Source organism: Gigantopelta aegis, chromosome 8 (assembly GCF_016097555.1).
Source record: "Gigantopelta aegis isolate Gae_Host chromosome 8, Gae_host_genome, whole genome shotgun sequence".
Taxonomy (NCBI): Eukaryota; Metazoa; Mollusca; class Gastropoda; order Neomphalida; family Peltospiridae; genus Gigantopelta; species Gigantopelta aegis.
The window spans coordinates 64205104-64213872 of NC_054706.1; the positions used below are offsets into that span (position 1 = coordinate 64205104).

The following is an 8769-nucleotide window of genomic DNA, read 5'->3' on the forward strand; positions in this document are numbered from 1 at the left end:
CCGAAAAATCATGATTACACTACATTACTTTTTGAAATGTTTTGCCGAGCGACCACGTCATAAGTGTAACCTCGCCTTTGATGTTTTCTTCAAACTGTAGCCACAAAGAGGCATTTGTTTTAACTAAATACTCCTTTTACCATTTTAGTTCAGTGCTAGATTTTAAGATACTACTCTGCGGAATATTCGTTTGGGAATTTTTGGGGGACGATTTAATCGGCGGCTGCCAGCCGCGGATACTGGGAACAGGGACAATTGATTTGTCATTATCTACACCTGTCTGTTCTTTTACAGCAAAGATTGAAGTTATTTTGTTCAGCATCATTTAATTGTTAACCACGATGCAATCTGAATTGCAAACTTTAAACGAAAACGCCACAGGAAGTATACGCTAAGTACGAAAGGTCATTTACTAATATGTGTGACATCACTTTTCACCATGTAAGTTCCCGCAAAATCGAGACTATAAAAAATCCTACTAAATAGGAACGCGGACTGTAGATGAACTTCGTGTTGGACTGTCAAGTGCCCCGCGAACCGGTTCGAATCACACTGGTACACATTTGTATTTTTTCATTCCTAATCTTTCTTTTTTTTAATCGGTGCATTAAGTGTATTCGACTCCAAAACAGCCGGCTTTTACTACAACGCGAGCTTCAGACATGGTGACCGGCGCAATCGACATTGTTACTGACAAGTTACAAATTTGTACCGGACAATGACCGTGACCGGCCACTTATTTCAAGGCTTGGGATGTCAAATATTTTATAAAATATTTTGATACATGTATACATGTATGTACATGATCTTCAGAAAAAACACTGTATTTGTTTCATTAGCAGCAAGGTACACAATGAATCTTTTATTTACACTATCCCATAGACAGGACAGCACATACCTGTATAATAACAACAAGCTTTGATATATCAGTCATGTGGCACTGGTTGAGAAGGGGAAACAGACAATGGGTCTGTCTGGTGAGTTTTGATCATATGGCATAAACACTTCAACCAAGAGCTTTAAGGTTAAATTCTGCACCGTAGAAATATATTAAACAACAAATAAAATGTCACGGAATATTTATGTAGGTTTTTTTTAATTTATTTAAAATTATTCAATTCAAATCCAAAATATTATATTGATATCTTAAGCCCATCTCAAGTGATAGTTTAATTATTATATTTAATTTTTAAAAATATACATTATACATATTTATGTATATAAATAAAATAAAAGACATTTTGTTGGCTTTTTTTTTGTTTTTTTTTTTTTTTTGTTTTGGGGGTTTTCAAATTGTTATTCTGGGGCCATGAAAGGAAACAAAAAGAAAAGGAACAGATGTAAATGTTGTTGTTTTTTTTGTTGTTGATTTGGGGGTTTTCAAATTGTTATCTGGGGCCATAAAGGAAACAAAAAGAAAAGGAACAGATGTCACACATGTATGGAGAATTGAATTTAATTATTGAATGGTGTGAGGCCGAATTAACATCAAGAATTTTTTTTTTATATAAAAAAGGTTGTGTGTGAAGGAAGTAATTAAACTGCAAAGAAGGAATATTTTTTTCCCAAAATAAATAAGGCTGCTGCCAGCTATCTCAATATTCGGAAGAAAAAACGCTCGTCCATAGATGCTCAATTGGGTTGGAAATTTTTAATCAGCTTTTTTAATTGCTGCTTGAAATAACGTCTATTACCATTTCTTAAAATCTTCATAAATACCATTTTTGAATAGGTACACACTTGGTTTCAGTTCCCAAGTTTTTTTTAATTATAGTTTTTTTCCAAGGCAGAGGAAGTTAACTTGTGAGACGTTTTGTTGTTGGCAACACTGCGTTGGCGTTGACCATAACTGGAAATGAACACTGTTTGGACGCCCTGGCATACTGGTAACTCATGTATGGCTGCGCAAACAGCATTTTACTCTGCAGCTGTTTATTTTATATACCGGACATTTCTCATGTACTAACACTATTTTGGTTGAAAAACTGGCACCACTACTGTTGGCCCTCGTAAATTTCACGTAGGCGGTTCCGTACTCTGCGTTCACTGAACGAAATTACAGTGGCAAGAACAATTGTCAAAACTGATCACATTCTGGAGATGGTGCTTGGGGACAATAGCTGCAGGGTCGGACCTGAGACGTGCATATATTTATCCGATTTAGACCAGATCTGCTGTAGAATTTAGAAAATTCAGGACTATAAAACTTCACCTATTTTGACAGGTTTCTGCTTTGTTTAGGGTCCGGTTTAGACACTGTATGTTGTTTTGACAATACTGTTTAACTTATTTTGAGGGCAAAGTACCTTTAACAAACCGAAAACTAATAATAAATTTTATAAGCAGTACATGCACTTTCCATACTACATGTACACATCAACACCAGGGGTCTGGACCTGGGCGTCGGATTCAAATATGAACTTACCAAGTTACCACTTACTCTGGCACTCACTAAATTTGCCAACTGCTAATTTTGAAAGCAGATGGCGAATTTTATTTTAATTTGGCAAACAAATTTCAAACAATAATTGACAATTTTTTAAAAATAATTGTTGATTTTTGCAATTTTTCAAGTTTAATAGACAATTTGGCAAAATATTTTGCTCACCCAGCTAGTCCTGCTTAGAGAACTCCTACATACAATTCACTCCAGCCAGTGCACCACAACTGGTACATCAAAGGCCGTGGTATGTGCTATCCTGTCTATGGGATAGTGCATATAAAAGATTGCTGCTAATCGAAAAGAGTAGCCCATGAAGTGGCGACAGCGGGTTTCCTCCCTCAATATCTGTGTGGTCCTTAATCATATGTCCGACGCTATATAACCGTAAATAAAATGTGTTGAGTCTGTTATTACATAAAACATTTCTTTCCTTCCTTCCTACATACAAGTATACTAAAAGGCAAAAGTTATTGTGACACACAAAAGACAAAGCTAACTGATAAGTTTTTACTGCCGTGTATGAAACGTTTATAACATGGAAAGAGAAATGTCCGACAGTATGGAAACAAGCAATAGTCCATGAAAAGGGCACACCTGCCATATATGCAAATGAGCCACATCACTAGAGGGGGTCCAGAGCGAAGTTCACACAGTCAGTAGCGAGTGTCCACCTTGGGCACTGATACAGGCCTGGCACCGTCATCTCATTAAAGCCACTAAATGCTGGAGAAAGTTCCTGGGAATGCCATTCCAGATCTGAGGATGGATCAGCCAGACTTCCTGCAGTGTTGTTGAAAGATTTGGAAGATATCACTCCATTTCATCCCAGACATGTTTGATTGGTCCCTGACCTGGTTTTTTGTTGATATCATTGCCATAAGTGTCATATGGTGTTTCTGTGGACATTGAATTGACGTGCAATGTCACACTGCGAGGTCCCAGATTCAAGCATCCCCATGACTCGACATCTGTCATTTTCACTGAGGTGTGGCATGACGACATTGCATCAAAGAGTTCACTAATGGTGTTTTTCTGACTTCTGGACTTCTAAAAGCTGCACAGAGTGGCAAGATTTGCAGCTGAATGTCTGGCCTTTTATGGTGAACACTGGACAGGATTTCTCCCGAATATTCCATGTTTCTTGCACAAAGCATGCAATCGCTGCAACAACTGCTTGGTTGCATTTCTTTGAGCCGTTTCATGCACATTTTCTCAGGTTTACATCCATAAATCCATTCACAAATTTATTACGAGTATATATACTAAACAGCCTGATATTGCACTGTATACTAACTATATATGGGAATAGCATACAAATTAAACGAGTTTGAGAATTGCTTTATTCTCAGTACAAACATTTTTATGTGACACCCGTTGAAAACCAATTTTAAACAATTATTTATGAGTTTTAGAGTAAATAAATAGGGTATGTTTTGATAGAAATATTGGTACGTTATGGTAGAAGCACCCTATGATTCGAGTGAGGAATAGTCAACTAAAGGTCTGTGGCATGAGCTTTAGAAAAAGTTTTGTATTTTAGATGCAGTAGCTGGTGACGATTTGCTTGTCTCTGATTTCCAAAGTATTACAAAGTTTAAAAAAATAAAAAATTAAAGTTTGTTTTGTTTAACGACACCACTATAGGACATTGATTTATTAATCATCGGCTATTTGGTAATTTTGACATAAAGTCTTAAGAGTGGAAACCTGCTACATTTTTCTATTAATAGCAAGGGATCTTTTATATGCACCATCCCACAGACAGGATAGCACAAACCACACCCTTTGACATACCAGTCGCGGTGCACTGGCTGGAACGAGAAATAGCCCAATGGGCCACCGACAGGGGTCAATCCTAGACCGACCATACATCAAGCAAACGAAGGAAGAAAATGTTTTATTTAAGGACGCACTCAATACATTTCATATACGGTTATATGGCATCGGACATATGGTTAAGAACTGCACAGATATTGAGAGAGGAAACCTGATGTCACCACTTTATGGACTACTCTTTTCGATTAACAGTAAGGGATCTTTTAAATGATCCATCCCACAGACAGGATAACATATACCAGTCATGGTGCACTGGCTGGAGCGAGAAATAGTCTAATGGGACCACTGACTGGGATTGATCCCAGACCGACTGCTCATCAAGTGAACGCTTTACCACTGTTACACACACACACACACCCGCATCAAGCGAACGCTTTACCACTGGACTACATCCCGCAACTCTATATAGTGTTATTATCTCATAATGCCAAAAAAAACCAGAATAATGTAGAGGACACTCAAGCTTGGGGGCAGGTTAAAGCCGCACACCCTAGTTCCATCCAGCAAAAATAAATTATAATTTGGTTAATCTACAAACCTGTAACACACTTAGATCACGTTTTTATCAAATGGAGTGAAAAAGCAGGTTTTATATCGATAAATACCATGGGAATCCCCATGTCCCAATTGCTTGAAATAATTTTGAAAGTTTGTATTCTGATGTCACCGGTAGATGTCGCTCGAAGCACAACAATGCCTACAATGCCTACGTCACGACAAATTTCACAGACTTGGGGTGCGTTCTTTTCACCTCTCCTGGACATGTTCCAACTGTTCTGTCCTGGTTGTATCCCCTCTCCAGATATCGTAGGACTTAGCAACATTATTCGTTTTAAGGGTTTGTAACATTTGTATTGAGATACTTACTTGTCTGAACTTTACTGTTACTGAAAATGTTTACGAACTGTGAAGAAAAATCTCACAAATGAACAACAACAAATCAGATGTTGATTGCGCGAACCGTGCACGAGAAAACAAACCGAACCAAAATGATAACGGTCACGTGGTATATCAACGTCTGTGACATTGAAATGGAAATATCCCGTCTAAAAATAGATTAGACCTTGTCTGCTCAATGGTTTTTTCTCAAACGTGCGTCTGTTTTTCAGATATACGAAAAATGCATTTTGTGGTATTACAAACACCAGGATTACCTTGTCTGCTCAACGGTTTTTTCTCAAACGTGCGTCTGTTTTTCAGATATACGAAAAATGCATTTTGTGGTATTACAAACACCAGGATTACCAAACAACACTTCAGGTGAATGGAAATGTATATTCTAAATAATAAACGGTAAGTAAAGTGCAATTTTATTTGTGAAAAAATGGGTTTAATAGCGAACAACAACGCCGTAATGGTTAACAACTAGCCGTAACTAGGGTGTGTCCCTTTAAGACAAGATAATTACAAAATTTTAGGCAGTAAACATTTCCCTTCCACCGTTTCCTTTGGGTATAGTATTAAATAACAGCTATTCATATGTTATAGACATTTTGATGTATACCAGTGCACATTTCTAAATTTTGTCTAGTGAAATGCCTTCATCTTTTTTCTTTCTTTTTTTACTATCCTGTTTTTCTTTAAGGTCCTTTTCGGTTCTTTTTGTTAATTAATCGACTAGCTGTTGCCATTTGGTGACATATTATGCATAAAACTAGGCCTCGAATAAGCAAATAATTACATGACACAACAGTTATACGTACAGTTATAATATGATCCACAGCATGCCAACAATAATTAGCACATTTCATGCTAACCTGTCACAGAATATTACTCAAACCCAAGACAGCTAAAATCCCAACTGCATCATCAGTAATGATGAAAGATTTTTCATTGGCTGCTTCCCGAAACGTGTGCTAAAGTACTAACACAATTTATGACACGGGCAAAACAATTTATGTTGAAATCCGCATACGGAACATAAGGATTTGTGTAGAATACACTAAGTGGTATAGGAAGGTGCCAAAAAGTGTGTGTGTGGGGGGGGGGGGGGGAGCACACTTTTATATTTTTGCTCTGCCCATATTCGGGTGTTATGCAAATAAATTATTCTTATTCTTTACAGACTTTTACACTATTATAAAGCAAATATAAAGCAAAAAATATAACTGAAAAGTGCCCCCCCCCCCCCCCCCGCTTCCTACGCCGGTGCACTTTATAAAATAACGAGGGGAGGGTGGCACGTGGCTTATGCCCCCATCAAACCTTTTTTCTTTTTTCTTTTTTAGTGTATTAAATTTATATCATAGATATACATACATAGTGTGAGTTAGCCCTACACAATAGTGGGTCCCCCCCCCCATCTAAAATCCTGATGTAGCGAGGCCACAAGAGCCATCCCCCCCCCAACATCTTTTTTTAAAATACTGTATTAAATTTGATAAAAATCATATACACACACATAAATAAATGGTGTGGGTTGCTCCCCCAATAGTGGGTCGCCCCCCCCCCCCCCCCAGAATCTAAAATCCTGGCTACGCTACGTGGCTATATATTCCTGATAAGAAAAAAAAATAAAGAAAAAAAATATATATATATATATATTCCTGTAGAATTAACCATCAAGAACATAATAACTGGTAGCCACTGGCGTAGCTAAGAGTTTATGGGGTGGGGTTGGGCACTATATTCAGGCACTGTCTATGAGTTTTACACGTGTCGTGGGGTGACAGAAGAATATGTTGGAGGCTAAAGGACACCCGAGCTACCCCCATCCCTACATTTGCGACCATTAATTTTTAGCTGTTTCATGCTAGGAACAGTTACGGCCCTGAAGTAATGTTTATTAGATATTATGATCAGAGTGTTCGGACTGTAACTGGATACAAGCACAAAAGTAAATATAAATAATAAAATTAACATCGTTTTAATTAGTAATGCAAAATACAAAATTAACTACTCTTTTAATAAATCTATGTTTTTGTGAACAATGGTTATTGTCAAATCCCTGCGCCTGTCGCTCGGTTGGTCTAGGATCGAACTCCATCGGTAGGCCCATTGGATTATTTTTCGTTCCAACCAGTGTAGTGCACTCCACGATTTGGTAGGCCTATGTCAAAGGCCGTGGTATTATGCTATAATACTTGTCCTTTCTAAGACAATATCAGAAATACCAAATGTTTGACATTCAATAGCCGAAGATTAATAAATCAATGTGTTCTAGTGGTGTCGTTAAACGAAACGTTTAACTTTAACCTCCGTTGAAGGTCCATAGAGTATTAACATGAAACAAATGTCTATTGCAGCCGGTGTGTGTGCGTGTCACGGTTAAATATCTTACAACGAAATGCTACAGAACGTAGCCCAATCTAATGAACGAGAGAAATGTCTCCCCCGTCAAACATAACATGGCTAATAGACAATGAGGTTTCCTACGTGCCACCCCAATGTGTGTGACAACCCCCCCCCCCCCCATCATAACAACCTATAGCGATGCCAGTGGAGTTGTACGGTAAATTGTATCTAACAGTCACGTATGAAGTATTCCATTTCCTAATATAATCCTAAAAAAAATCAGATTTTTTAATACACCTACGCGAGAGATAACCCACTGTAAATAATTTGTCATGTCCAACAAATAATTTTTGAGACTAGTTGCTCTTTGCTGATGTCCCGGTTATCTATGACGTTTAAGTTAACCTGAAACTGATTGCTCCGTGACGCGTAGGTGAACTGTAAGTGCCATAAGCGTACAAAGCAAATCTTCAATTCAAGCAAAGACAATAAAGATATTCGGGAAATATGTGCTATCCTGAGACGTTTTTACCATGTAATTTGGTTTAAACAATATTTATTTGACAAAAACATATTGGCATTGAAATATATTCGGAGGAAATTTGCTATCTTGAGACCTTTTAACCATGCAGTTTAGTTTAAACAATATTTATTTAGCAAAAACATATTGGGTTGGTCAACATGCGGATATATATGTTAAAATACTTACATAGACGAACATTGAGGAAGAAAAAGTGAACGGGTAGAGACAAGGGTGGGGGTGTAGTGAGTAGATAAATGCAGAACTTTATATTAGATTGGTGAATTTCTAGCATAAAATTAAAGTGTTAATGTAATTTAATCATTCTACCCTCAAAATTAGGTGTAATCCATATAAAAATGCATAGTAATTCGTTTACAACCCTACACAGGTCTAGTTGTTTGGCAGTATAAATAAATGTTATTATTTAGATTCGGGCATTTTCGTTTAATTATGACAAAAACCAGCCTGCTCCCGCCCTCCTACAAAAAAACTGAAGCCAGCACGCCTATGGTAAGTGCAAGTGTCGTAAGTTTTAGTTGGATAAACATTTTAATTTATATTAAACCTATTTTTGAGGACATGTAACAGATCATTCTTATTACATACCATTTATCGTAATATTCGTTTAAAAACACACCCAGCTCGCTTTTGCTGGTTAGATACGTTTTCAAAAGACTAGTTTTAAGATAAATGGTGTCCGACGACTACTCATGTAGTATTCTCTATGATCCTG

The 8769-nt window shown here is 37.3% G+C and overlaps 1 protein-coding gene across 1 annotated transcript in view; it reads right to left on the bottom strand.

The window, feature by feature from the left end:
* Positions 1-6091, bottom strand: part of LOC121380144 (TBC1 domain family member 16-like) — a 54687-nt gene extending 48596 nt beyond the window's left edge. Inside the window, exon 1 of the mRNA XM_041508930.1 lies at positions 5983-6091. The gene's annotated coding sequence lies outside the window, so the exon portion shown is untranslated. The remainder of the gene's footprint in view (positions 1-5982) is intronic.
* Between the last annotated feature and the right edge of the window lie 2678 nt (positions 6092-8769).